This window comes from Schistocerca americana, unplaced genomic scaffold, assembly GCF_021461395.2.
Source record: "Schistocerca americana isolate TAMUIC-IGC-003095 unplaced genomic scaffold, iqSchAmer2.1 HiC_scaffold_139, whole genome shotgun sequence".
NCBI lineage: Eukaryota > Metazoa > Arthropoda > Insecta > Orthoptera > Acrididae > Schistocerca > Schistocerca americana.
This window is the reverse complement of record NW_025725470.1, coordinates 55069-82886: the sequence shown is the minus strand read 5'-3', so window position 1 is coordinate 82886 and position 27818 is coordinate 55069. Positions and strand designations below refer to the sequence as shown.

The following is a 27818-nucleotide window of genomic DNA, read 5'->3' as shown; positions in this document are numbered from 1 at the left end:
TGCTGGCGTGGTCCATGTGGAACCTCCGCCAGGATTGCCCGATCAACATCTGCACCCATCTGCGGAGAGTCTTCCACCTGAGGACTCTGGTAACCAGCCGCGAGTTTCCCATCCCCTTGAAGTGTCTTCTCCGCTAAGCGCGTTTTCCGGCAACGAACAGTCTCCCGCGGGTGCTACTCTTACCGCTGCGAAACCCGACATCAACGAACACGTTGAGGACGTCCGTCCTCAGAAGAAAGGACGACCAAAGAAATCGGTCCGTAAGCTGAGTGACGAGGAAACTCGTACTCTTGAACAGAAACTGCAACGTACAATCAAGCAGTTCCGGACCGATGAATGTGAGAGAATCGTTACAGACGATGGAGTACAGGTCGTGCAGCATTCAGAGGAGACCGATGTGGTGATGCATGTCGACAGTTCTGGACCCGATGCCTTTATGGATACCACTCCCTCGCCGGGGTCGAGCAAGCAGCCGTCCTGGGCCGACGATACGCATTAACATGGTATTGCCCTTTCTTATGCGGGATTACAAAATTGCAACTGCTAATATAAATCGAATAACATCTGATGTCAAATTAAAATGTTTGACTGACTATATGTACGCCGCCGATATAGATATCGTTTTCTTACAAGAAGTCGTCACACCCAAGGTCGGGAATGTCACGGGCTATGAGGCCATCATCAATATCGGCGATGAGGCAGGGACTGCAATTTTGTACAAGGCGGGCATCACTTGCAGACCTCGAGCGATTTTAGAAACGGGTAGAGGGATTGTCGTACAATTCGAAGATTTGCTTTTGATCAACGTCTACGCCCCGACTGGATCTACAGGCCGAAGGGATAGGAGTGTTTTTTATCGCGATGCGATTGTACCATTATTATCCTGTGGTTGTTCGAGGATTTTATTGGGCGGCGATTTTAATTGTGTTGTACGCAGAGAAGACCAGTGTCCGAATTTTAATTTTTGTTTGGAGTTGCGAGATTTAATTGATGGGCTGGACTTACAAGATACCTGGTGCTCACTTCGCCCGCAGGTCGCCGGATATACTTATGTTACCGCTGCCTCCGCTAGTCGTCTGGATAGGTTTTATGTATCTAAAGACATTTTAAGCGCTGCCAGGGATTGTGAAATATGGCCTGTTAATTTTAGCGACCACTGTGCGTATCACATCACGCTTCGGCATGTCTCGCAGAAAACCTTTTTGGGTCGAGGCGTCTGGCAACTGAACGTCGCCCTGTTGAACGACGGCGACCTGAAGAAGGATCTCATTGCAACGTGGCAATGGTGCCTCCAGCGACGACAAAGATATAGGGAGCGTGTTCATTGGTGGACGGAGTTAGTGAAGCCGCACATAAAGAAATGTATTTGTCAGTTTGCCAGGGCTAAGGCGTACTGGAAGAAACAGACGTTGGAGTTTTATTTTACCGCTCTCCGCCAGTTATATAACGATTTCTCTGCACTGCCTGGCAATCTCCTACGCATTAAACGTACCAAAGCCAAAATCACCGCTTTGGTTCGTGAGTCTCTGGCAGGAGCCCAAGTCCGGGCACGCTCTTCCGATGACACCTTTAATGAGTCTGCGTCCTTGTACCACGTCATACGGGAAGCTAAAAGGGGGAGACAAAAAATCATTACTCAACTGACAGATGACGAAGGTCGTGTTTATGATGAGCAAGGCGAGCTTAAGACTTTTATTCGGAATCATTTCCGGCAACTTTACTCACTGCATGACACAGATGTAGAGGCGGGAGAGGAATTTTTGTCTAACATTACGGCATCGGTGGATCCGGACGACCACGCACAGCTCCTGGCACCCATAACTAACTTCGAAGTGAAGTCTATCATTACGTCTGCGGCGAAAGGGAAAGCTGCAGGCTTAGACGGTTTGCCGATTGAATTTTATCTTCGGTACTGGGATGTTTTCGGCGACGAACTGACTATCATGTATAATGAATTGTTAATGAATACTGCTCTTCCATCGCAGTTTACTGAGGGCATGATAGTCTTAGTCTCCAAACCGTCACCGGGGACTTCACTCATTAACTTACGACCAATCACCCTACTCAACGCAGATTTCAAAATCTTTACTAGGATTATCAATGCCAGACTCAAGCCAGTCCTTCGTAAAGTTCTTGGTTCATATCACATGAACGTGGTTACTGGCCGATCAATGATAGACGCCCTGTGCGAATATCGAGATATTGCATATTTGACTTGGATTTGCAAGACCACGTTGGCAATAGTCTTTTTTGACTTCGATAAGGCATTTGATAGGACTAACCACGGATTTCTGTTCAGAACGCTGGAAAAACTGGGTTTCAACCAGCATTTCGTACAGATAATAAGACACTGTATCTGCAATACGTCTTCCCGCGTGAAATTCAACGGCCAGTTAACAGCCCCTGTGCCCATTCACCAAGGTTTGCGACAAGGGTGCCCGCTTTCTACGACTCTTTTCGCCATTGCTATAGAGCCACTACTGAAGACGTTTTGCGTCACCTTACCGGGTCTTCAAACGCTGAATACAAAGACCGTCTGTCATGCCTATGCGGACGATATTAGCGTCCTTATCAACAACGACGGAGAGTTCGATACCGTGCGACGGCTTGTCCACCGGTATGCCAGCGCCTGCGGTGCACGCCTTAACGAACGGAAATCCAAAGTCTTGCATTTAGGTCCGCAGGCTCGCTTTGCGAACACCGTTTGGTTAGAGGCAACCAACCAACTCAAGCACCTTGGTTTGATTCTCACTTCGAATCCACGGGAAATGGTGAGAGTGAATTGGGAACAGAAGCTCAACGTCCTTCGAGCTTTGATTCGAGAGCACAATACGCGGTCTTTAGACAGGATTCAGAGAGCACATTTCGTCAATTATTATGTTCTCAGCAAGATTTACCATGTTGCCGCTGTTCTCCCTATTCCTACCGATATTGCAAACAGAATTTTAGCTCTTGCAGGCTGGTACGTTTGGCGAGGTAATATTTTTAAAGTCGCTTTCAAGGCTACCGCTTTACCTCACTATAAAGGTGGTCTAGCCCTTAAAGATGTTGAATTACAGTGCTTAGCGATTTTTCTAGCTAGAACATCAAGGATCGTACGATGTAGTCAGACAGGTCTTACGGCACGTCTATTCCAGCAGTTACGACCACCGGATATGACGCCACCGATAAATGTTGGACCTATCCATCCCGAGCTCGTTCATATTCGCCGATATTACGTGGAGTCCAGCTATGTGCATCAACACCTGCAAGCATTCACTGCTGCGGCTGTTTACAGTGTATTTACAATCGGCAACAGAATAACTCTATTGAAATGAAGTATCCTGGCAAGAACTGGCGACAAATTTGGATGAATATCAGCACTCCTCTTCTTCGTTCCCGAGTACGTTCCTTGTGGTATGATGTTGTGAACGAGGTGATGCCCACGGGAGAGAAATTGTGTAAGATCCAATTACGGCCTACACCGACTTGCGACGCATGTGGACATGTGGAAACGTTGCAACACATATTATACTGCAGAGATCAAACGCAAATCTGGAACTGGACGAGAATGAAACTGGCTCTTATTAATAGAACGTCGCCATCCGCAATACAACTGCAGGATATACTCCACCCGGACTGGCAATTATTTCCGAAATCTAAAAATAATAGCTATACCTGGTTAATTGGACAGTACCTCTATTATATGCTGACGACTAAAACGCCTACACTTTCTGATTTTCATCTGTATCTTATTGCCGAATATTACGCGATCAAACGATTACGAAAATATAAAGAAAAATTTCAGAAATTTCTCACCGTTGCTTTGAATGATGGAAAACTTTAAGTGTGCGAACTATTGAGCACGATTATTGCTTTTTATTCCTTTCTTCTATCATCAGGGTATCTCTTTGTCAGTTCTCCGGACTTTATTGTTTCATGGTTGGTACAATGTGTGCACCTAATCCCAAAGAGAATCAGCATGCAACAGGATGCTAAACTTGTGGAGCCAATATTTATTTCTGTTTCTTTACGTTCCCTAGAAGACACGTATAGTTTAATTTGATGAAGTTTAACTCAGACGAGGCAGTATTTCTTTCTAGATACCCGTTTTTCCTCAACACGGACCTTTAATTTCTCCTTATTATCTATGATGCTGAAAGAGAAACATATGCTCTTGTTGATCTTGCCTCCACCAACTCAAGGAACACACCAGTTACTTTAGTGAATAACTGCAAGGAAACAGCACGGCGGCCATCTCGGCGAACCTACTCTCAACGCTAAGAGACGACAACATTGAATCAAGCCTCAAGCAACTCAAACATCGATGAAAGCAGAACGACACGGAAACATTCATGCCATTACTAAGTGAAGACGAGCTTGAGAGGTAGTGATCCTGAGATACACCACCGCAAAATATATATCTAAAAAAATAAAAAAAAAAAAATAAAAATAAAAATAAAAATAAAAAAATCTCAAAAAAAAAGCGCAGAAGCTAGCCGAAGAAGGCACAAAAAGGTGAGCGTATGGATGGGCTGTGTGGGGAGAAGGGAGGCCCACAAAAAAAAAAAAAAAAAAAAAAAAAAAAAAAAAAAAAAAAAAAAAAAAGGCGTATGATTCCTGCTTAGGGTGCAGGAGGTCCCGGGTTCAAATCCCGGACGAGCCCTAGCGTTTTGTGCAAACTGATCGCACGTCAGTGGCTGAGTCAGCGCAAAAAGCTCGCCGTCAATATCAAATGAATTTCTTATTCGATGTGAGCAATTGACACTCTGGTCCGACGCGTGAAGGCGATTACGAAGGTTTCGGGTACAGATGGTAGCAGATGCATGTTAGTAAGTCTTGCTTAAAGTGATGAAAAAGTGTTTCCGCCCGGGATCGAACCGGGGACCTTCTGCGTGTTTTTTTTTTTTTTTTTTTTGTGTAATTGATCAGAGGCCTTCTGCGCCCCGCTGGTAATATGTTGAGTCACGTCTTCTCGAAATTGATGTGTTCCGTTCAATTGTTCAGAAATGTTCATTGGTTCAAGCAGGAAACCTTCTCCTCTCTTGGCTTAACACATTCCAGCTGCGAGGCGGCTCGTGGAAAGCACTCCCAAGGAAGTTCGAGAAAAATTGTCTGTATTTTGGGTTACGGACAACGACATAATGACGGTCATTGAGGTATGTCCAAAAATCGAGTACAGAGTCTACAGTTTGTCCAAATAAGTAGTGAATGGCATGTCCGCGAATCCAATTCACAGCATTGGTCTTTGTCCGAGGAAAATAGTCACGTTCCGGAAATAATAATGAAAGGGGAGTAATCCGATCCGGAATGTCCCGCGTTAGAAAAGCCACAATACGTCGAACCAAGTGCCAAACCTCCGCCGCCGGTCCGCAAACAAACCGATGTTCATCATTGTCTGGCACTCCACACGTGGAGCATAGAGGTGATTGGGCGAGGTGGATACGATGAAGGCGAAATTGGTTGATTTGCTTACCATTGACAGTTATGTACCAGACAGATTGAACATTCGTGTCAAGGTAACAGGCGAACACCGCGCGCCATACATGACGCCAGTCAACCTGTGGGAACTTTAGTTCAATCGGGTTAGGAGGACGACCTAATTGGAGGACATTGTATACTGCCTTTGTCTTGAGTAAAAGCTGTCTTGGTAAGGTGAGGCGTAGATAACTGAGTTCCAGAAAGAAGTACCGTATATAATGGAACTGGGCCGGAACATCCGCGATCATCACTGGGGCTGACAGTGAGGCCGGCGAGTATGCCGACAGGAGGAGACCAGTGAGGCTCGTTGGGCAACGTGTCCATACCGTCATCTGGGAGCTGACAAATAGGGCGCGAGCTCTATCCGGCACGTGAAACAGACCTATCCCACCTCGTTCACGGGGAAGAGTAAGGGTCGCATAGTTAACTTTGAACAACATCCCAGAGCTGACGAAAGATGCCATCGCTGCCAACATGCGACGTGCCACAGTAAGCGGGAAAGGTAGAACTTGCGCTACATGGGGAACTCGGGATGCGATATATGTATTGACATATCGAGCTCGTTGGAGAATATCTAGGGATCGAAGGCGATGGTCCATAAGACCTGCTCTGATCATTAAAAGGAGGCGTCGGCAGTTGATGGTGGCTGAACGCCGGAGATCAGATGAAAAATCTATTCCCAAACAACGAATGGTATCAACGGTGGTGAGAGGTGTAACGCACTCCACGGGAAGTCCCGTGCCAATGAACATAACTTGTGACTTACGTACGTTTAAAGAGCTACCCGACGCCTCACCATAAGTCGCTACCCACGTCAAAACAGCTCGAACTTCGTCGGCATTACGTAAACAGATGACGACATCGTCAGCATAGGCCGTGCAACAGAATCGGTAGCGATCTATGGACAACCCTACCAAACGTTGTCTTAGCCCACATAGCAAGGATTCCAAGGAAAAGGCGTACAAAATTGCTGATAGAGGGCAACCTTGACGTACGGATCGACCTATTATTATCGGTGGAGTGAGTCTGCCATTGTACATAATCCTGGATGAGGCACCCCGCAGAAGGCGCATCACTACCATGATAACGGCGACCGGGAAACCCATATGGTGGAGAACGGCCGTAAGGAACGAATGGTCAACCCTATCGAAAGCTTGACTGAAGTCCAAAGACGCAAGTGCCCCAGAGAGGCGTTGTGCCTGGGTAACGGCGATCATATCCCTGTAGCGGCATAAAGCCGTGCGAATATTGTTGTCGCCTCCCAAAGATGCTTGGTCTGGCGACACAACATATCGGGCAACGTTTTTAAGTCGTGCTGCCAAAAGGCGAGTGAAGATTTTCATATCACTGTTAAGGAGGGTGAGGGGCCGATAATCACTGATATTGTTGCCACCGTGCGGTTTATGTACAGGAATAATAATTCCTTCCATGAAAGCGTCCGGCACAGGTACTTCCGGAGACATCAGTTCCCGACAGATGGAGGTGAAGGTGGACTCTAACAAATCACGGAAGGTGCGATAAAATTCGAGGGGAAGACCGTCGGGGCCCGGGGAGCGATTGATGGTTCCTGCCCGGATCGCATCGCGGACTTCCTCATCAGTCACCTCCGACATCAATTCAATCGCCGCATCTCCTGGGATACCACCGAAGTTGAGCTGTGAGACTTCCTCGATCAACTCTGGGGAATGTGGAACTGCGGCGTAGAGCTGCCGGTAGTGGGCGTGAAGCACATTCCCTATGGCAGATTGGGTTGCGTAGCGACGCCCGTCTTGATCCGTTAGGACGTGAATCAATTTTCGGCGTCGATTTTGTCGTTCTTGAACGATATGGTACATCGACGGATGTTCATGAGGCATGCGATCAGCAGTACGAGATCGTACTATCGCCCCTTCCAAATGCCGTCGCATGAGATTGGAAATTTGGGCCTTAGCTTGGTTCATCCTTGTATGGCGCTCAGGGGAGGCTGGCATCGCGGAGCATTCTCGTAGGATCCTGTAGTAAAAGTCCATAGTGCTCTTCCTCCAGGCGACAACATCTTTGCCATACCGGATTAAAGTTTTTCGAAGAGCAGGTTTTGCACACTGGATCCACCAGGATATGGTAGACGGATACGTGGGTCGGCGTCTATTACATGTGATCCAAGTGTCTTCTATTAGAAGTCGACAGTCAGGTGAATTAAGAAGTGCCGTGTTCAGTTTCCATAAACCACGTCCGTGCCATACTGCCTGTCTTGTGAGAACAACATCACAGAAGTAAGCCTCATGGTCTGAGAAAGCAACAGGCCAGATTTCAGCCTGTCGAGTGTGTTGAATTAGGGATCGCGAGATGTAGATGCGATCCAGTCGGCTAGAGGAGTGCGCAGTGTGGTACGTAAAGCCCAAAAGATCACCGTGAACATGTCTCCACGTGTCGACAAATTGTAGCCGCGTGACGACTGTTTCCAGAGCGGCGCATGGTGAGTGACGCGGCAATTGATCCTGAGGTCGCTGGGTGCAGTTGAAGTCTCCACCCATGATCCAGTCATCGTGTGGTCCCATAAAAAGGGGTGTGACTTCATTCGCGAAGAAGGCATTGCGTTCACGACGGTAGCTGGAGCCCGACGGCGCATAAATATTGATGATGCGTACACCAAAGAGAGTAAGGGCCATACCTCTGCCGCTGGGGAGGTATAGGACATCTTCGGCAGGAAGACCTTCGCGTAAGATGATGGCAACACCACTACCGGTGTCCGAAGCGGGAGAAAGATGCATCGTGAAGCCATGTGGTGGTGAAAAATCGGCGACATGCACTTCCTGAAAAAGCGCAATATCTATGTCCGCATCATAAATCATATCGCGGAGCAGCGCTAGTTTGTGGGGCGCACGAATGGTCGCGAGGTTAATCGTTGCGACACGATAATGCTGGTGTTGGAGTCCCACAGGCACAGGCGGGGTTTCTTCTTCAGGAGCGAGAGGTCGTCGATCTTGCCGGTCCGCTGAAGAGGCTGCTATTGTGGAGAGTTTGCGGGCGCGGGCGCAACCGATGGAGGTGCCCCATCATCAGCAGCGTCCACCCCAGTCCCTTCGATCTCCACGTCGTCTGCCCAGGAGACTGATGCTGCGGTAGGGCATCGGCTGTGCACGTCATCCACGTGGAGAGGAGACGTAGTTTTCGTCTCATCGGATAGGCTCTCTTCAACGTCGACCTGTGGGGGCGACGGCGTCAGTAATGAGGGGTGTTCGTTGTCAGTGGTCGCCTGTGGCGGGTCTGTCGCATCAGCCTTTCGGTCATCAAAGATCGGTTTGTCGTCCATCTTCGGGTCTGCATCCCCGGTATCCATCCGTAGAATGGATTCATCAGGGGGTGTACGGCTACGTTTCTTTCTCTTTCGTGTCGACCCTTGTTTTCGAACAAGTCGTTCAGAGTCCGATGGCGGGTGGCTTTCGTCTGACTCCGGACCAGTCTGAAGGAAAGCAGAAGTAGGTACCACTCCCGGATCAACGTCCATCTCAGTAGCATTTTCAGTCACAGTGCTGCGATGATTCGGCAGGTTAGGATCTGGCGTCTGGGGCACCTCAGAAGGAATCTCAGGAGCGGTTGTATCTACCTGATCAGACGACGTCAACGGAGCAGGAAGACTCTGTGTAGACGTGCTACCTTCCTGGGCAACCTTGGCGTATGTGACAGGGATCTGAGTCATCACCGCTGGGGACGCTTCCTCGCCGACCGGCGTCTGGATCAGGCGGCGTCGCATGCAGGCGGATCTGACGTGGCCTTCTTGTCCACAACCCGCACATGTTCGGGGTTGGCCGTCGTACATGACAATGGCTCGCACCCCGCCAATGGTCAGGTATGATGGAATATGTTTTTTCAGTTCAATTTTGACCTGACGCACACCATTAAGGACATGGTAGGTCGTGAAGGTTTGCCATTTTTCCTCTACGTAACCGATGACGTTACCGAATGGTTGTAACGCAGAGACAACTTCGTCCTTCGGCACTTCAAAAGGTAGTTCAAACACCCTAATCGTGCGTTGACCGTACTCTGCGAGTTCAAGTGTTACAGCTCCGACGTGACCATCAGAGTATTTGAACTTAAGTCCATTGGCATGGCGGCGAATAACATCTTCACACACCTCGGTGTTTGTCATTTTAATATGAACGACACTACTCGTGATCGAAAAATGGATTCCGATAACGTGGTTAGGATCTAAACGAACTTCTTCACGTATGAACGTTTCAACTTCATGTGCACGAGGTCGCGCATGTTCAGCTAGGAAGGAAACTTTAAGGGTCGCACGGCGGTAAGCGCTCGACATGTTGTTCACAGTGGACGGACGCAAGCCTGAAAGCTACGACGCGGAAGTAAACAACGCCTGCAGCGGAGCACTGGCCGGCGCGCGGGGCCGTCCGCACGCTGCCACGGCTGAGAGCCGACTGAAGTCCGACGCGTGAAGGCGATTACGAAGGTTTCGGGTACAGATGGTAGCAGATGCATGTTAGTAAGTCTTGCTTAAAGTGATGAAAAAGTGTTTCCGCCCGGGATCGAACCGGGGACCTTCTGCGTGTTAGGCAGACGTGATAACCGCTACACCACCGAAACTGCTTGTGTGCACCTTACTTCACAGACAACTTGTAGTGATGTTGCCATCGTAACTAAAAAATTCAATAAATGTGGTACTTGCAAAACGAAGAGACATGCAGCAGATCCACACACGACGTGGCTCATTGGAGGACAATACGACATAGGCAAGAAAATACTGTTCCCGCCCGGGATCGAACCGGGGACCTTCTGCGTGTGAAGCAGACGTGATAACCGCTACACTACGGAAACGACGGACCCGAGGAGTCCATCCTTGTTCACTCGAACTTGCCTCAGCCTTTCTCTAGTCCGCGAATGCACACACGACAGTTCTTTTGTCAGCCTGGAACCCATCACAGCCGAGGGCTCAAGAAGTCTTCGGGGTGCTCGAGAGGGTGTCTGCCGTAGCACCCCTAACGAGATAGCGGCGTTTCGCGCAGTCGTTATTGCAAGTCATATCAGCAAAAGCAATCACTTTCTCAGCAGCAGGCAGTGCGAGCCCGGCGGCAGCTCTACATGAAGGTACCAATAGCCCAGGAAGGCCGCCGACCGCGGGAATTCGCGCCGCCCCCATCCCGCCAGCGTACACGAGACTTCCAGGGCACCCTGGACGACATCTAGGGACTGCAATAATTGGCATTCGCCGTGTCACAGGGCTCGTTGGTCTAGAGGTATGATTCCTGCTTAGGGTGCAGGAGGTCCCGGGTTCAAATCCCGGACGAGCCCTAGCGTTTTGTGCAAACTGATCGCACGTCAGTGGCTGAGTCAGCGCAAAAAGCTCGCCGTCAATATCAAATGAATTTCTTATTCGATGTGAGCAATTGACACTCTGGTCCGACGCGTGAAGGCGATTACGAAGGTTTCGGGTACAGATGGTAGCAGATGCATGTTAGTAAGTCTTGCTTAAAGTGATGAAAAAGTGTTTCCGCCCGGGATCGAACCGGGGACCTTCTGCGTGTTAGGCAGACGTGATAACCGCTACACCACCGAAACTGCTTGTGTGCACCTTACTTCACAGACAACTTGTAGTGATGTTGCCATCGTAACTCAAAAATTCAATAAATGTGGTACTTGCAAAACGAAGGGACATGCAGCAGATCCACACACGACGTGGCTCATTGGAGGACAATACGACATAGGCAAGAAAATACTGTTCCCGCCCGGGATCGAACCGGGGACCTTCTGCGTGTGACGCAGACGTGATAACCGCTACACTACGGAAACGACGTACCCGAGGAGTCCATCCATGTTCACTCGTACTTGCCTCAGCCTTTCTCTAGTCCGTGAATGCACACACGACAGTTCTTTTGTCAGCCTGGAACCCATCACAGCCGAGGGCTCAAGAAGTCTTCGGGGTGCTCGAGAGGGTGTCTGCCGTAGCACCCCTAACGAGATAGCGGCGTTTCGCGCAGTCGTTATTGCAAGTCATATCAGCAAAAGCAATCACTTTCTCAGCAGCAGGCAGTGCGAGCCCAGCGGCAGGTCTACATGAAGGTACCAATAGCCCAGGAAGGCCGCCGACCGCGGGAATTCGCGCCGCCCCCATCCCGCCAGCGTACACGAGACTTCCAGGGCACCCTGGACGACATCTAGGGACTGCAATAATTGGCATTCGCCGTGTCACAGGGCTCGTTGGTCTACGTCGCGCTTCAGCTGTGCTACCGTGTGGACGTGTGTACTGCTGCGCTCCGATTGTGTTGTTTACATACGTGTTCTGCTGTTGTCTCCTTTGCTGGCTGTCCGTTCATCTTCGTGTTTGTGTATCGTCGTTAGTGTTTAGCTGTTCATCGCCGTTCTGTCACTTGCCGGAATTTCGGTTTTTTAACCGGAGTTTCATCCCTGTTCTGAATCATGTCTACGACCGTCAGGAAAAACACACTGGTCTTCGCTTTCGACAAGGAAACCCGTCATATCCAGCCAACGTCACTGGAAATACACGATTGGATTACTGAGGTAATTGGTGTCAACTCTGATTCCGTCCATACAATGCAGTTAGACAATGATAAATACTGTATTTTTGTTAAGTTTGAGAGCTCGGTGACGATAGATAGACTTTTAGCAAAGTGGGGTAGTGAAGTAGAATTCATTCACAGAGACGGCTCGAAGAGCAAAGTTCGGATCTGGCGAGCTGATATTGTTTACACTACCGTTCGCGTGCTTAACTTACCTATTGAAATTGATAATGATTTAATTAAGGATGCGCTTTGCAAGTATGGTGACGTGAAATCTGTTAATAATGAACGTTGGTCTCGTCACTACAAACTGCAGTGTTTTAACGGAATTCGATCTGTGGAGATGGACATCAAGACCAATATTCCGTCTCATATATTTGTAAATGGCTACAGGGCGCAAATTGTGTATTCAGGTCAAGTACCGACCTGTCATGTTTGTAATGAGTCTGGCCACTTTAGACAGGATTGTCCGCGGCGGGTTTTTGTATTGAAAAGCAATCTAACGCAACGCCAGAAACTTACCCTAAACGATGTCTTGCCAAATAATGTATCTATCCCCCTGGGTGTGGATACTGCCCAAGCAAACCACTCTGATTTCTCCGTAAATGATATTACTCAATTTCCATGTTTAGATAAAAAGGCTGATGTTGACACCCCCGCATCATCCGAATTGCAGACAAAAAAACGGCCCCATGAGATAACTGATAGCTGTTCTGACGACGAGTTGTCTGACAAATCTCACTCCGCACGCAAACAAAAACAATGCGAGGAGGAAGTAATGCCACAACTCCAGGAAATGCAGATGGAAGCTTGTAAACAATCAGAACGTAACCAATTGGTGGGAAACTGCGAAGACGGGGATGTTTCTAGCAATAACCGCGAAACATCAGGAGGGGACACAGTTTGCAAAGACGAGCAGCCTCCTGACAGTCACGAGGAACAATTAGTGTGTCTGGATCAACCCTCTGTAACGGCTAGTGCTTCCCCGAAGGGTACTGACCACACGACAGGGCTAAGCAGTACAGGCCGTGTCGTACAGTTGGACGACCCGACGGGATCGGCGTCACAACCGACCACCACAAAACCCGTCACAGAGCCTTCGGATGCTCCACGAAGGAAGTTAAAGCCACAACCGAATGTCAATGCTCCTCGTAATCAAGCGAAGTTAAAGAGCGTGAAAAGTGACACGAAACCCCGAAATGTGCGTTACGAAACTGTCAGACACGGGTCATTGAAAGAATCTCCTGAGGAACTTCCTGATAATCAATCTTCTACTGATTCAGGAGGGAAATCTCACACCTAGACTGCACTAATACTGTAATTAGCAACCTCTCAATGGGACGTTCTGTTCTGTCTAAATTTTCTGTGTCTCCTAAGTAATAATTTAGTCGCATGTTATTTACTCACTGTCCTAACATCCAACGAGTAATAACGCAATGACCCAGTGTTATACTATTGCTACTGTCAATATTAACAAAATACGGTCGGCATTGAAAATAGCAGCGCTAAAAGAATTTTTATATGACTCGGGAACTGATATAGCCCTGCTGCAGGAAGTTGTCACGTCGGATTTAAATATTCCCGGGTATGTTGCTCACCTAAATGTCTCCCACGAAACTAGCGTGGGGACAGCTTTTTTAATCCGGGATGGGATTCCAGTAACGGAAGTAGAACGACTGGAATCTGGAAGGGGAATAGGGCTCAAGATTTATGACGTGTCCCTTATTAACTTGTATGCCCCTTCTGGCAGCTCACATAGATCTGACAGAACACGATTTTTTAAAGACGAGGTAATATACTTATTACGCAAAAACCCCAGTCACCTTATAATGGGGGGTGATTTTAATTGCGTCCTCAACAGGAAAGATCAGAGTCCAAATTTTAATTATTCTGCTGAATTAAAACATCTCGTCACTAGCTTAAAGCTAAAGGATGCTTGGGAATGCAAACACCCTGCTGTTGTCGAGTACACTTATGCAACTTCCAATGCATGCAGCAGAATCGACAGATTCTACATTACCGACAATCTCGAATCGGCTTTATTGAAAACAGAAACGGTTCCTGTCTACTTTTCGGACCATTCCGGTGTGTTGGCCTGTATAAATTTACAAGCGCAGCCAATACGCCGCTTCAAAAACCAGTGGAATTTAAATGTCTCGCTGTTACAAGACCGTGAATTAGAAGATCAGATAAAAGACGCATGGGCGTTATGCCTGCGTGCTCTTCCTAGATACGCGACTACCGTCGAATGGTGGACAAAAATGACAAAGCCGAAACTTAGAAAGACGATAATGCAATATAGCTTTCAGAGGGCCAGAGATCTTAAGAACACTATAGAGTTCTATTACTCAGTACTCAGAGAGCTATATGGTCAAACATCTGGTTCACATCTTCGCCTGACAGATATCAAAAAAATTAAGGCTAAATTACTCAGCATTAAGAGGCATCAACTGGAAGGACTTAAAATAAAATCCAAGGCGAAATCTGTCTCAGAGGACGAAACAACTTCCCTATACCACCTTCTGAAGCACGCTCAAAACAGAAGAACAATGCTTATCGACGAATTACGGACGGCGAATGGTACAAGTCTTAGGACACAGAAAGATATTTTGAATGAGATCTATCGCTACTTCGATAACCTATATTCCGAAAATTCCAGCTGCGAGGAATCTATTGATGATTTCCTCGACTTTCTTGTGCCACAGCTGACGGATGATGACAACGTTACCTTCCTGTCGCACGTCTGTAATGAGGACGTTTATGTGACTCTGTGTACCTCCCCTCTGAAAAAATCCCCAGGTCCTGATGGTCTACCTGCAGAATTTTATGTCCGCTATTGGCCGATAGTGGGAGGGACAATTACAGCGATTGTAAATGAAGTTCTTCAGGGCGCAATGATACCCTCTGAATTTAAAGAAAGTAAAATAGTCCTTATCCCCAAAACTAAAGGACACAAAGATCTTACTAACTTCCGACCGATTTCGTTGCTCAACGCGGACTATAAAATAATAGCAAGAATTCTCAACAAGAAAATTTCATCCTTAGCAAATAGACTGATTAGTCCGTATCAACACTGCATTGCAGGTAAAACTCTGTTTCACAATTTAGCCGAATTTCGGGATATAATTGCAATCACTTCCGTCACTAACATCAAATGTGCCCTGGTTTTCCTGGATTTTCATAAAGCATTCGATCTCGTGAATCATATCTACCTTTTCAAGACGTTAAAAAAGCTCGGTTTCCAGGAGCGAGCCTTAAACGTAATAAAAAACGTGGCGACAGGAATAAACGCATGCATAGCAGTTAACAGTCAGGCTACGAGAAAATTCCAAATACGACGCGGTGTTCCTCAGGGAAGCCCCCTTTCTATGTCACTATTTGCCATTTCACTGGACCCATTTCTTAAACGTATTCACGATAAATTAACAGGTTTAACACTGTCAGGGTGCAAAACAGCTATAAAAGCTTATGCTGATGATGTAGGCGTCATAATCAGAAATAATGACGATGTAGCTACGTTAGCTGCAGTGATTCAGACTTACTGCAGTGCGTCTGGGGCAAATTCAAATGAAAAGAAAAGCAAAATTTTACATCTTAGGGGTTTTGAGCACATAAACGTAGAGTGGGCAAAGCTGGTCAGGCAGCATACGACGCTTGGTGTCACATTGACCGCATGCCCAATGAAAATGACTGCGTTGAATTGGAAAGCTGCGGCACGGAAAGTGCAGGGTGCTATAATGGAAAATTTATCACGGAATATGAATCAGATTCAGAGGATTAAGTACATCAACACGTGTATCTTAGCTACAGCATACCACACCGCTCAGCTCTTTCCACTACCCAAAATGATAGCCAAGAACATAACGTCCAGAATCACAAATTTTCTGTGGAAAGGAGAACTGTTTCGAGTAACCGCCAAAGTGGCTACCTTACATCCCCGAAATGGTGGTTTAGGTCTCATCAATATCACTAACAAAGCCTCTGCACTCTTCGTCAAAAGGCAACTAACTATCATTAGAGAAGTACCGGAAAGTATTTCAAGCCGACTTTTTGAAATTCTAAAACCTCGCAGCCTGCAGCCTCCTATTGATGTGCAAAAAATTAACAATCGTCTCCAGCACGTGCGAGCCTTTTATATTGAACTTAGCTACTTGAGGGACGAAGTTACACGGCTACGTCAACTAACGTCAAGAGATATTATGCGGGTCTGGGAGACGTGTGAAGGAAAGAATAAAGTAGAGAGACAGTTTCCTCACATACACTGGACTGCTATCTGGCAAAACATCAATTTAAAAGTTTTATCTTCTGACATAAGAACAGCATGGTACAAAGCCGTTAATAATATCATTAGCACCAACGAAAGATTATATGAAATTGGCCTTAGTGACACCAATCTATGTCAACGATGTCGACTAGTGGACACAATTATCCATCGATACACTTGCGGCGGCAATATACATATCTGGAATTGGCTCAAGGTGCAAATAGCTCTCATTACAAGGTCTTCACCTCAGTACATCTCGCTGTCAGTGCTGCACAGACCACAAGACCGTTATTTTCCAGAGACGAAGAATAATGCCGTCTATTGGCTCCTAGGAAATTATGTAACTTACGTAACTCATGACGCTGGAACTGACACCGTTACAGATTTCAAGATATACTTACAGTGCAAATACCACAAAATACGTACGTATGCAGACCACAAGAAGAAATATGGTAATATGCTACAAATTATATTTGATAGAATGGGGATAGGCTAAACACCATCAACCTAAAGCACACAGTATTGAGTGACTATAATACTATGTGCAGAATTATTGTCTGTTTCATTTCTTATACTTTCATTTTTGTTGATTTTCCACTATGACAAAATGGTCAAAAACGACAACAAATAAAAAATTTAAAAAAATTAAAAAAAAAATGAAGGCAGGAACAACAAGTAGAAGATTGAGTTATATTTTTCATTTTATGCACATGGAGAGGCATTACTTATTTCACGAACGAATTCCTTTCATTTAATCATGATAATATAAAAAACCATAAAAAAAGAGGAAACACTAATTTAAAAAAAAATTAAAAACAAAAAAATTAAAAAAATGGAAAAAACAAAAAAAATAAATTTGCTAAAGTGGGCAGTTGTATTTTTGGATCATAGGAGCGACAAGGTCGAAAATCAGTGATGGGTATGGTGGAGACATTGTGGCCAGGCCTCAGATTATTCTTGACCCCTGCCCACTTTGCCTCCTTCTGCCTATTACTTATAAAAAATTTTAATTAAAAGTGGTTCAAAAAAACGAAAAAAAAATAAAAAGAAAGTGGTTAAGGCGAAAACAAAAAAACAAAAACAAAAAAAAAAAAAAAAAAAAAAATAAAAAAAAGTGGTTAAGGCGTAAAAAAAAAAAAAAAAAAAAAAAAAAAAAAAAAAAAAAAAAAAAGTCGGTAGAGCATTAGGCTTTTAACCTAAGGGTCCAGGGTTCGAGTCCCTGTCAGGGCGAAGATAAAAAGAAAAAAAAAAAAAAAAAAAAAAAAAAAAAAAAAAAAAAAAAAAAAGGGGTATGATTCTTGCTTAGGGTGCAGGAGGTCCCGGGTTCAAATCCCGGACGAGCCCTAGCGTTTTGTGCAAACTGATCGCACGTCAGTGGCTGAGTCAGCGCAAAAAGCTCGCCGTCAATATCAAATGAATTTCTTATTCGATGTGAGCAATTGACACTCTGGTCCGACGCGTGAAGGCGATTACGAAGGTTTCGGGTACAGATGGTAGCAGATGCATGTTAGTAAGTCTTGCTTAAAGTGATGAAAAAGTGTTTCCGCCCGGGATCGAACCGGGGACCTTCTGCGTGTTAGGCAGACGTGATAACCGCTACACCACCGAAACTGCTTGTGTGCACCTTACTTCACAGACAACTTGTAGTGATGTTGCCATCGTAACTAAAAAATTCAATAAATGTGGTACTTGCAAAACGAAGAGACATGCAGCAGATCCACACACGACGTGGCTCATTGGAGGACAATACGACATAGGCAAGAAAATACTGTTCCCGCCCGGGATCGAACCGGGGACCTTCTGCGTGTGAAGCAGACGTGATAACCGCTACACTACGGAAACGACGGACCCGAGGAGTCCATCCTTGTTCACTCGAACTTGCCTCAGCCTTTCTCTAGTCCGCGAATGCACACACGACAGTCCTTTTGTCAGCCTGGAACCCATCACAGCCGAGGGCTCAAGAAGTCTTCGGGGTGCTCGAGAGGGTGTCTGCCGTAGCACCCCTAACGAGATAGCGGCGTTTCGCGCAGTCGTTATTGCAAGTCATATCAGCAAAAGCAATCACTTTCTCAGCAGCAGGCAGTGCGAGCCCAGCGGCAGCTCTACATGAAGGTACCAGTAGCCCAGGAAGGCCGCCGACCGCGGGAATTCGCGCCGCCCCCATCCCGCCAGCGTACACGAGACTTCCAGGGCACCCTGGACGACATCTAGGGACTGCAATAATTGGCATTCGCCGTGTCACAGGGCTCGTTGGTCTAGAGGTATGATTCCTGCTTAGGGTGCAGGAGGTCCCGGGTTCAAATCCCGGACGAGCCCTAGCGTTTTGTGCAAACTGATCGCACGTCAGTGGCTGAGTCAGCGCAAAAAGCTCGCCGTCAATATCAAATGAATTTCTTATTCGATGTGAGCAATTGACACTCTGGTCCGACGCGTGAAGGCGATTACGAAGGTTTCGGGTACAGATGGTAGCAGATGCATGTTAGTAAGTCTTGCTTAAAGTGATGAAAAAGTGTTTCCGCCCGGGATCGAACCGGGGACCTTCTGCGTGTTAGGCAGACGTGATAACCGCTACACAACCGAAACTGCTTGTGTGCACCTTACTTCACAGACAACTTGTAGTGATGTTGCCATCGTAACTCAAAAATTCAATAAATGTGGTACTTGCAAAACGAAGGGACATGCAGCAGATCCACACACGACGTGGCTCATTGGAGGACAATACGACATAGGCAAGAAAATACTGTTCCCGCCCGGGATCGAACCGGGGACCTTCTGCGTGTGACGCAGACGTGATAACCGCTACGCTACGGAAACGACGTACCCGAGGAGTCCATCCATGTTCACTCGTACTTGCCTCAGCCTTTCTCTAGTCCGTGAATGCACACACGACAGTTCTTTTGTCAGCCTGGAACCCATCACAGCCGAGGGCTCAAGAAGTCTTCGGGGTGCTCGAGAGGGTGTCTGCCGTAGCACCCCTAACGAGATAGCGGCGTTTCGCGCAGTCGTTATTGCAAGTCATATCAGCAAAAGCAATCACTTTCTCAGCAGCAGGCAGTGCGAGCCCAGCGGCAGGTCTACATGAAGGTACCAATAGCCCAGGAAGGCCGCCGACCGCGGGAATTCGCGCCGCCCCCATCCCGCCAGCGTACACGAGACTTCCAGGGCACCCTGGACGACATCTAGGGACTGCAATAATTGGCATTCGCCGTGTCACAGGGCTCGTTGGTCTAGGGGTATGATTCTTGCTTAGGGTGCAGGAGGTCCCGGGTTCAAATCCCGGACGAGCCCTAGCGTTTTGTGCAAACTGATCGCACGTCAGTGGCTGAGTCAGCGCAAAATGGTCGCCGTCAATATCAAATGAATTTCTTATTCGATGTGAGCAATTGACACTCTGGTCCGACGCGTGAAGGCGATTACGAAGGTTTCGGGTACAGATGGTAGCAGATGCATGTTAGTAAGTCTTGCTTAAAGTGATGAAAAAGTGTTTCCGCCCGGGATCGAACCGGGGACCTTCTGCGTGTTAGGCAGACGTGATAACCGCTACACCGCGGAAACTGCTTGTGTGCACATTACTTCACAGACAACTTGTAGTGATGTTGCCATCGTAACTAAAAAATTCAATAAATGTGGTACTTGCAAAACGAAGGGACATGCAGCAGATCCACACACGACGTGGCTCATTGGAGGACAATACGACATAGGCAGGAAAATACTGTTCCCGCCCGGGATCGAACCGGGGCCCTTCTGCGTGTGAAGCAGACGTGATAACCGCTACACTACGGAAACGACGGACCCGAGGAGTCCATCCTTGTTCACTCGAACTTGCCTCAGCCTTTCTCTAGTCCGTGAATGCACACACGACAGTTCTTTTGTCAGCCTGGAACCCATCACAGCCGAGGGCTCAAGAAGTCTTCGGGGTGCTCGAGAGGGTGTCTGCCGTAGCACCCCTAACGAGATAGCGGCGTTTCGCGCAGTCGTTATTGCAAGTCATATCAGCAAAAGCAATCACTTTCTCAGCAGCAGGCAGTGCGAGCCCAGCGGCAGCTGTACATGAAGGTACCAATAGCCCAGGAAGGCCGCCGACCGCGGGAATTCGCGCCGCCCCCATCCCGGCAGCGTACACGAGACTTCCAGGGCACCCTGGACGACATCTAGGGACTGCAATAATTGGCATTCGCCGTGTCACAGGGCTCGTTGGTCTAGGGGTCAGTTCCGCCGCAGCAGCGGCCGTGTGCAGACGTGCCGGAGTGCTCGCTCCGCGCGTGTTTGGCGGCGCCTGCAGCTGGTTGGGCCTTGTAAGTACATCATGGCCTTTGCCATGGATGATCAGTTACGCCGTTACACGTTGCGTTTCCAATTCCCGTTCGGTTTTAGCCGACCACAGGTCCACGAATTAGTCGATTTCTTCTTCGACAGATTGAGTCTTAAAGACGAGGAAGTTTTAGGGTTTTCTTACGATTTCCTGGCGAATGCTGTCTACGTGAAACTTGTTAGTGACGAGCCTTGTTTTCGTGTAATGGACTTAACTAAGGGTACTGCCGAGTTCGTTAATTCTGATGGTGAAATTTGTAAAGTTGTCGTTACCCATGCTGGGTTAGGTCTGCGCACGGTCCGTGTGTTCAACCTACCATTTGAAATTGAACTTGCACGTATTCGGCAATGTCTGTCCCAGTATGGGAACGTATTGGAAATTCACCAAGAGCAGTGGAGTGGACTTAAACACTTCAATGTGGATAATGGTGTCAGGGTAGCGCGAATTGACCTCTCGAAGCATATCCCGTCGAATGTCGTGATACAAGGCTTCCGGGCACTCGTTATGTACGAGGGGCAACCACGTACTTGTGTACTTTGTTCCTCTACGGACCATCTGAAGGCCGCGTGTCCCCGTGCTAAACCAGTGGGTCGTGTTTTGCGACAACGCGATGCCCTTGCAGCAGGGCAGGATGGCAATAGGCCGACGTATGCCGAGAGCCTTGTCGGTCCGTCTGTCGTTAGCGCGCCACAGCTGCACGCGGCTGAGGTTGTGCCTGACGTGACCGCCGCCGATGTAAACACAGCTACGGCGAGCCGAATGCCCGTTGATTCTGACGTGGAAAACTATGCAATCGACGGGGCCGGAAATTCGCGCCCTTCGGATGCTGGCGTGGTCCATGTGGAACCTCCGCCAGGATTGCCCGATCAACATCTGCACCCATCTGCGGAGAGTCTTCCACCTGAGGACTCTGGTAACCAGCCGCGAGTTTCCCATCCCCTTGAAGTGTCTTCTCCGCTAAGCGCGTTTTCCGGCAACGAACAGTCTCCCGCGGGTGCTACTCTTACCGCTGCGAAACCCGACATCAACGAACACGTTGAGGACGTCCGTCCTCAGAAGAAAGGACGACCAAAGAAATCGGTCCGTAAGCTGAGTGACGAGGAAACTCGTACTCTTGAACAGAAACTGCAACGTACAATCAAGCAGTTCCGGACCGATGAATGTGAGAGAATCGTTACAGACGATGGAGTACAGGTCGTGCAGCATTCAGAGGAGACCGATGTGGTGATGCATGTCGACAGTTCTGGACCCGATGCCTTTATGGATACCACTCCCTCGCCGGGGTCGAGCAAGCAGCCGTCCTGGGCCGACGATACGCATTAACATGGTATTGCCCTTTCTTATGCGGGATTACAAAATTGCAACTGCTAATATAAATCGAATAACATCTGATGTCAAATTAAAATGTTTGACTGACTATATGTACGCCGCCGATATAGATATCGTTTTCTTACAAGAAGTCGTCACACCCAAGGTCGGGAATGTCACGGGCTATGAGGCCATCATCAATATCGGCGATGAGGCAGGGACTGCAATTTTGTACAAGGCGGGCATCACTTGCAGACCTCGAGCGATTTTAGAAACGGGTAGAGGGATTGTCGTACAATTCGAAGATTTGCTTTTGATCAACGTCTACGCCCCGACTGGATCTACAGGCCGAAGGGATAGGAGTGTTTTTTATCGCGATGCGATTGTACCATTATTATCCTGTGGTTGTTCGAGGATTTTATTGGGCGGCGATTTTAATTGTGTTGTACGCAGAGAAGACCAGTGTCCGAATTTTAATTTTTGTTTGGAGTTGCGAGATTTAATTGATGGGCTGGACTTACAAGATACCTGGTGCTCACTTCGCCCGCAGGTCGCCGGATATACTTATGTTACCGCTGCCTCCGCTAGTCGTCTGGATAGGTTTTATGTATCTAAAGACATTTTAAGCGCTGCCAGGGATTGTGAAATATGGCCTGTTAATTTTAGCGACCACTGTGCGTATCACATCACGCTTCGGCATGTCTCGCAGAAAACCTTTTTGGGTCGAGGCGTCTGGCAACTGAACGTCGCCCTGTTGAACGGCGGCGACCTGAAGAAGGATCTCATTGCAACGTGGCAATGGTGCCTCCAGCGACGACAAAGATATAGGGAGCGTGTTCATTGGTGGACGGAGTTAGTGAAGCCGCACATAAAGAAATGTATTTGTCAGTTTGCCAGGGCTAAGGCGTACTGGAAGAAACAGACGTTGGAGTTTTATTTTACCGCTCTCCGCCAGTTATATAACGATTTCTCTGCACTGCCTGGCAATCTCCTACGCATTAAACGTACCAAAGCCAAAATCACCGCTTTGGTTCGTGAGTCTCTGGCAGGAGCCCAAGTCCGGGCACGCTCTTCCGATGACACCTTTAATGAGTCTGCGTCCTTGTACCACGTCATACGGGAAGCTAAAAGGGGGAGACAAAAAATCATTACTCAACTGACAGATGACGAAGGTCGTGTTTATGATGAGCAAGGCGAGCTTAAGACTTTTATTCGGAATCATTTCCGGCAACTTTACTCACTGCATGACACAGATGTAGAGGCGGGAGAGGAATTTTTGTCTAACATTACGGCATCGGTGGATCCGGACGACCACGCACAGCTCCTGGCAACCATAACTAACTTCGAAGTGAAGTCTATCATTACGTCTGCGGCGAAAGGAAAAGCTGCAGGCTTAGACGGTTTGCCGATTGAATTTTATCTTCGGTACTGGGATGTTTTCGGCGACGAACTGACTATCATGTATAATGAATTGTTAATGAATACTGCTCTTCCATCGCAGTTTACTGAGGGCATGATAGTCTTAGTCTCCAAACCGTCACCGGGGACTTCACTCATTAACTTACGACCAATCACCCTACTCAACGCAGATTTCAAAATCTTTACTAGGATTATCAATGCCAGACTCAAGCCAGTCCTTCGTAAAGTTCTTGGTTCATATCACATGAACGTGGTTACTGGCCGATCAATGATAGACGCCCTGTGCGAATATCGAGATATTGCATATTTGACTTGGATTTGCAAGACCACGTTGGCAATAGTCTTTTTTGACTTCGATAAGGCATTTGATAGGACTAACCACGGATTTCTGTTCAGAACGCTGGAAAAACTGGGTTTCAACCAGCATTTCGTACAGATAATAAGACACTGTATCTGCAATACGTCTTCCCGCGTGAAATTCAACGGCCAGTTAACAGCCCCTGTGCCCATTCACCAAGGTTTGCGACAAGGGTGCCCGCTTTCTACGACTCTTTTCGCCATTGCTATAGAGCCACTACTGAAGACGTTTTGCGTCACCTTACCGGGTCTTCAAACGCTGAATACAAAGACCGTCTGTCATGCCTATGCGGACGATATTAGCGTCCTTATCAACAACGACGGAGAGTTCGATACCGTGCGACGGCTTGTACACCGGTATGCCAGCGCCTGCGGTGCACGCCTTAACGAACGGAAATCCAAAGTCTTGCATTTAGGTCCGCAGGCTCGCTTTGCGAACACCGTTTGGTTAGAGGCAACCAACCAACTCAAGCACCTTGGTTTGATTCTCACTTCGAATCCACGGGAAATGGTGAGAGTGAATTGGGAACAGAAGCTCAACGTCCTTCGAGCTTTGATTCGAGAGCACAATACGCGGTCTTTAGACAGGATTCAGAGAGCACATTTCGTCAATTATTATGTTCTCAGCAAGATTTACCATGTTGCCGCTGTTCTCCCTATTCCTACCGATATTGCAAACAGAATTTTAGCTCTTGCAGGCTGGTACGTTTGGCGAGGTAATATTTTTAAAGTCGCTTTCAAGGCTACCGCTTTACCTCACTATAAAGGTGGTCTAGCCCTTAAAGATGTTGAATTACAGTGCTTAGCGATTTTTCTAGCTAGAACATCAAGGATCGTACGATGTAGTCAGACAGGTCTTACGGCACGTCTATTCCAGCAGTTACGACCACCGGATATGACGCCACCGATAAATGTTGGACCTATCCATCCCGAGCTCGTTCATATTCGCCGATATTACGTGGAGTCCAGCTATGTGCATCAACACCTGCAAGCATTCACTGCTGCGGCTGTTTACAGTGTATTTACAATCGGCAACAGAATAACTCTATTGAAATGAAGTATCCTGGCAAGAACTGGCGACAAATTTGGATGAATATCAGCACTCCTCTTCTTCGTTCCCGAGTACGTTCCTTGTGGTATGATGTTGTGAACGAGGTGATGCCCACGGGAGAGAAATTGTGTAAGATCCAATTACGGCCTACACCGACTTGCGACGCATGTGGACATGTGGAAACGTTGCAACACATATTATACTGCAGAGATCAAACGCAAATCTGGAACTGGACGAGAATGAAACTGGCTCTTATTAATAGAACGTCGCCATCCGCAATACAACTGCAGGATATACTCCACCCGGACTGGCAATTATTTCCGAAATCTAAAAATAATAGCTATACCTGGTTAATTGGACAGTACCTCTATTATATGCTGACGACTAAAACGCCTACACTTTCTGATTTTCATCTGTATCTTATTGCCGAATATTACGCGATCAAACGATTACGAAAATATAAAGAAAAATTTCAGAAATTTCTCACCGTTGCTTTGAATGATGGAAAACTTTAAGTGTGCGAACTATTGAGCACGATTATTGCTTTTTATTCCTTTCTTCTATCATCAGGGTATCTCTTTGTCAGTTCTCCGGACTTTATTGTTTCATGGTTGGTACAATGTGTGCACCTAATCCCAAAGAGAATCAGCATGCAACAGGATGCTAAACTTGTGGAGCCAATATTTATTTCTGTTTCTTTACGTTCCCTAGAAGACACGTATAGTTTAATTTGATGAAGTTTAACTCAGACGAGGCAGTATTTCTTTCTAGATACCCGTTTTTCCTCAACACGGACCTTTAATTTCTCCTTATTATCTATGATGCTGAAAGAGAAACATATGCTCTTGTTGATCTTGCCTCCACCAACTCAAGGAACACACCAGTTACTTTAGTGAATAACTGCAAGGAAACAGCACGGCGGCCATCTCGGCGAACCTACTCTCAACGCTAAGAGACGACAACATTGAATCAAGCCTCAAGCAACTCAAACATCGATGAAAGCAGAACGACACGGAAACATTCATGCCATTACTAAGTGAAGACGAGCTTGAGAGGTAGTGATCCTGAGATACACCACCGCAAAATATATATCTAAAAAAATAAAAAAAAAATAAAAATAAAAATAAAAATAAAAAAATCTCAAAAAAAAAGCGCAGAAGCTAGCCGAAGAAGGCACAAAAAGGTGAGCGTATGGATGGGCTGTGTGGGGAGAAGGGAGGCCCACAAAAAAAAAAAAAAAAAAAAAAAAAAAAAAAAAAAAAAAGGGGTATGATTCCTGCTTAGGGTGCAGGAGGTCCCGGGTTCAAATCCCGGACGAGCCCTAGCGTTTTGTGCAAACTGATCGCACGTCAGTGGCTGAGTCAGCGCTCAGCGCAAAAAGCTCGCCGTCAATATCAAATGAATTTCTTATTCGATGTGAGCAATTGACACTCTGGTCCGACGCGTGAAGGCGATTACGAAGGTTTCGGGTACAGATGGTAGCAGATGCATGTTAGTACGTCTTGCTTAAAGTGATGAAAAAGTGTTTCCGCCCGGGATCGAACCGGGGACCTTCTGTGTGTTAGGCAGACGTGATAACCGCTACACCACGGAAACTGCTTGTGTGCACCTTACTTCACAGACAACTTGTAGTGATGTTGCCATCGTAACTCAAAAATTCAATAAATGTGGTACTTGCAAAACGAAGGGACATGCAGCAGATCCACACACGACGTGGCTCATTGGAGGACAATACGACATAGGCAAGAAAATACTGTTCCCGCCCGGGATCGAACCGGGGACCTTCTGCGTGTGAAGCAGACGTGATAACCGCTACACTACGGAAACGACGGACCCGAGGAGTCCATCCTTGTTCACTCGAACTTGCCTCAGCCTTTCTCTAGTCCGCGAATGCACACACGACAGTTCTTTTGTCAGCCTGGAACCCATCACAGCCGAGGGCTCAAGAAGTCTTCGGGGTGCTCGAGAGGGTGTCTGCCGTAGCACCCCTAACGAGATAGCGGCGTTTCGCGCAGTCGTTATTGCAAGTCATATCAGCAAAAGCAATCACTTTCTCAGCAGCAGGCAGTGCGAGCCCAGCGGCAGGTCTACATGAAGGTACGAATAGCCCAGGAAGGCCGCCGACCGCGGGAATTCGCGCCGCCCCCATCCCGCCAGCGTACACGAGACTTCCAGGGCACCCTGGACGACATCTAGGGACTGCAATAATTGGCATTCGCCGTGTCACAGGGCTCGTTGGTCTAGGGGTATGATTCCTGCTTAGGGTGCAGGAGGTCCCGGGTTCAAATCCCGGACGAGCCCTAGCGTTTTGTGCAAACTGATCGCACGTCAGTGGCTGAGTCAGCGCAAAAAGCTCGCCGTCAATATCAAATGAATTTCTTATTCGATGTGAGCAATTGACACTCTGGTCCGACGCGTGAAGGCGATTACGAAGGTTTCGGGTACAGATGGTAGCAGATGCATGTTAGTAAGTCTTGCTTAAAGTGATGAAAAAGTGTTTCCGCCCGGGATCGAACCGGGGACCTTCTGTGTGTTAGGCAGACGTGATAACCGCTACACCACGGAAACTGCTTGTGTGCACCTTACTTCACAGACAACTTGTAGTGATGTTGCCATCGTAACTCAAAAATTCAATAAATGTGGTACTTGCAAAACGAAGGGACATGCAGCAGATCCACACACGACGTGGCTCATTGGAGGACAATACGACATAGGCAAGAAAATACTGTTCCCGCCCGGGATCGAACCGGGGACCTTCTGCGTGTGAAGCAGACGTGATAACCGCTACACTACGGAAACGACGGACCCGAGGAGTCCATCCTTGTTCACTCGAACTTGCCTCAGCCTTTCTCTAGTCCGCGAATGCACACACGACAGTTCTTTTGTCAGCCTGGAACCCATCACAGCCGAGGGCTCAAGAAGTCTTCGGGGTGCTCGAGAGGGTGTCTGCCGTAGCACCCCTAACGAGATAGCGGCGTTTCGCGCAGTCGTTATTGCAAGTCATATCAGCAAAAGCAATCACTTTCTCAGCAGCAGGCAGTGCGAGCCCAGCGGCAGGTCTACATGAAGGTACGAATAGCCCAGGAAGGCCGCCGACCGCGGGAATTCGCGCCGCCCCCATCCCGCCAGCGTACA

The 27818-nt window shown here is 47.5% G+C and overlaps 18 non-coding genes across 18 annotated transcripts; 4 read left to right on the top strand and 14 right to left on the bottom strand.

The window, feature by feature from the left end:
- Positions 1 to 9968: 9968 nt before the first annotated feature.
- Trnav-aac lies at positions 9969 to 10041 on the bottom strand. The gene has a single exon. It is a non-coding gene; the product is annotated as a tRNA-Val (tRNA).
- Positions 10042 to 10199: 158 nt separating this feature from the next.
- Trnav-cac lies at positions 10200 to 10272 on the bottom strand. The gene has a single exon. It is a non-coding gene; the product is annotated as a tRNA-Val (tRNA).
- Positions 10273 to 10674: 402 nt separating this feature from the next.
- On the top strand, positions 10675 to 10746 carry Trnap-agg. Its single transcript has one exon. It is a non-coding gene; the product is annotated as a tRNA-Pro (tRNA).
- Positions 10747 to 10940: 194 nt separating this feature from the next.
- On the bottom strand, positions 10941 to 11013 carry Trnav-aac. The gene has a single exon. It is a non-coding gene; the product is annotated as a tRNA-Val (tRNA).
- A 158-nt stretch (positions 11014 to 11171) lies between these two features.
- Positions 11172 to 11244, bottom strand: Trnav-cac. The gene has a single exon. It is a non-coding gene; the product is annotated as a tRNA-Val (tRNA).
- Positions 11245 to 17774: 6530 nt separating this feature from the next.
- Positions 17775 to 17847, bottom strand: Trnav-aac. Its single transcript has one exon. It is a non-coding gene; the product is annotated as a tRNA-Val (tRNA).
- Positions 17848 to 18005: 158 nt separating this feature from the next.
- On the bottom strand, positions 18006 to 18078 carry Trnav-cac. The gene has a single exon. It is a non-coding gene; the product is annotated as a tRNA-Val (tRNA).
- Positions 18079 to 18480: 402 nt separating this feature from the next.
- Trnap-agg lies at positions 18481 to 18552 on the top strand. The gene has a single exon. It is a non-coding gene; the product is annotated as a tRNA-Pro (tRNA).
- A 194-nt stretch (positions 18553 to 18746) lies between these two features.
- On the bottom strand, positions 18747 to 18819 carry Trnav-aac. The gene has a single exon. It is a non-coding gene; the product is annotated as a tRNA-Val (tRNA).
- A 158-nt stretch (positions 18820 to 18977) lies between these two features.
- On the bottom strand, positions 18978 to 19050 carry Trnav-cac. Its single transcript has one exon. It is a non-coding gene; the product is annotated as a tRNA-Val (tRNA).
- Positions 19051 to 19452: 402 nt separating this feature from the next.
- On the top strand, positions 19453 to 19524 carry Trnap-agg. The gene has a single exon. It is a non-coding gene; the product is annotated as a tRNA-Pro (tRNA).
- A 194-nt stretch (positions 19525 to 19718) lies between these two features.
- Trnav-aac lies at positions 19719 to 19791 on the bottom strand. Its single transcript has one exon. It is a non-coding gene; the product is annotated as a tRNA-Val (tRNA).
- A 158-nt stretch (positions 19792 to 19949) lies between these two features.
- Positions 19950 to 20022, bottom strand: Trnav-cac. The gene has a single exon. It is a non-coding gene; the product is annotated as a tRNA-Val (tRNA).
- Positions 20023 to 26206: 6184 nt separating this feature from the next.
- Trnav-aac lies at positions 26207 to 26279 on the bottom strand. Its single transcript has one exon. It is a non-coding gene; the product is annotated as a tRNA-Val (tRNA).
- A 158-nt stretch (positions 26280 to 26437) lies between these two features.
- Trnav-cac lies at positions 26438 to 26510 on the bottom strand. Its single transcript has one exon. It is a non-coding gene; the product is annotated as a tRNA-Val (tRNA).
- Positions 26511 to 26912: 402 nt separating this feature from the next.
- On the top strand, positions 26913 to 26984 carry Trnap-agg. Its single transcript has one exon. It is a non-coding gene; the product is annotated as a tRNA-Pro (tRNA).
- Positions 26985 to 27178: 194 nt separating this feature from the next.
- On the bottom strand, positions 27179 to 27251 carry Trnav-aac. Its single transcript has one exon. It is a non-coding gene; the product is annotated as a tRNA-Val (tRNA).
- Positions 27252 to 27409: 158 nt separating this feature from the next.
- On the bottom strand, positions 27410 to 27482 carry Trnav-cac. The gene has a single exon. It is a non-coding gene; the product is annotated as a tRNA-Val (tRNA).
- Between the last annotated feature and the right edge of the window lie 336 nt (positions 27483 to 27818).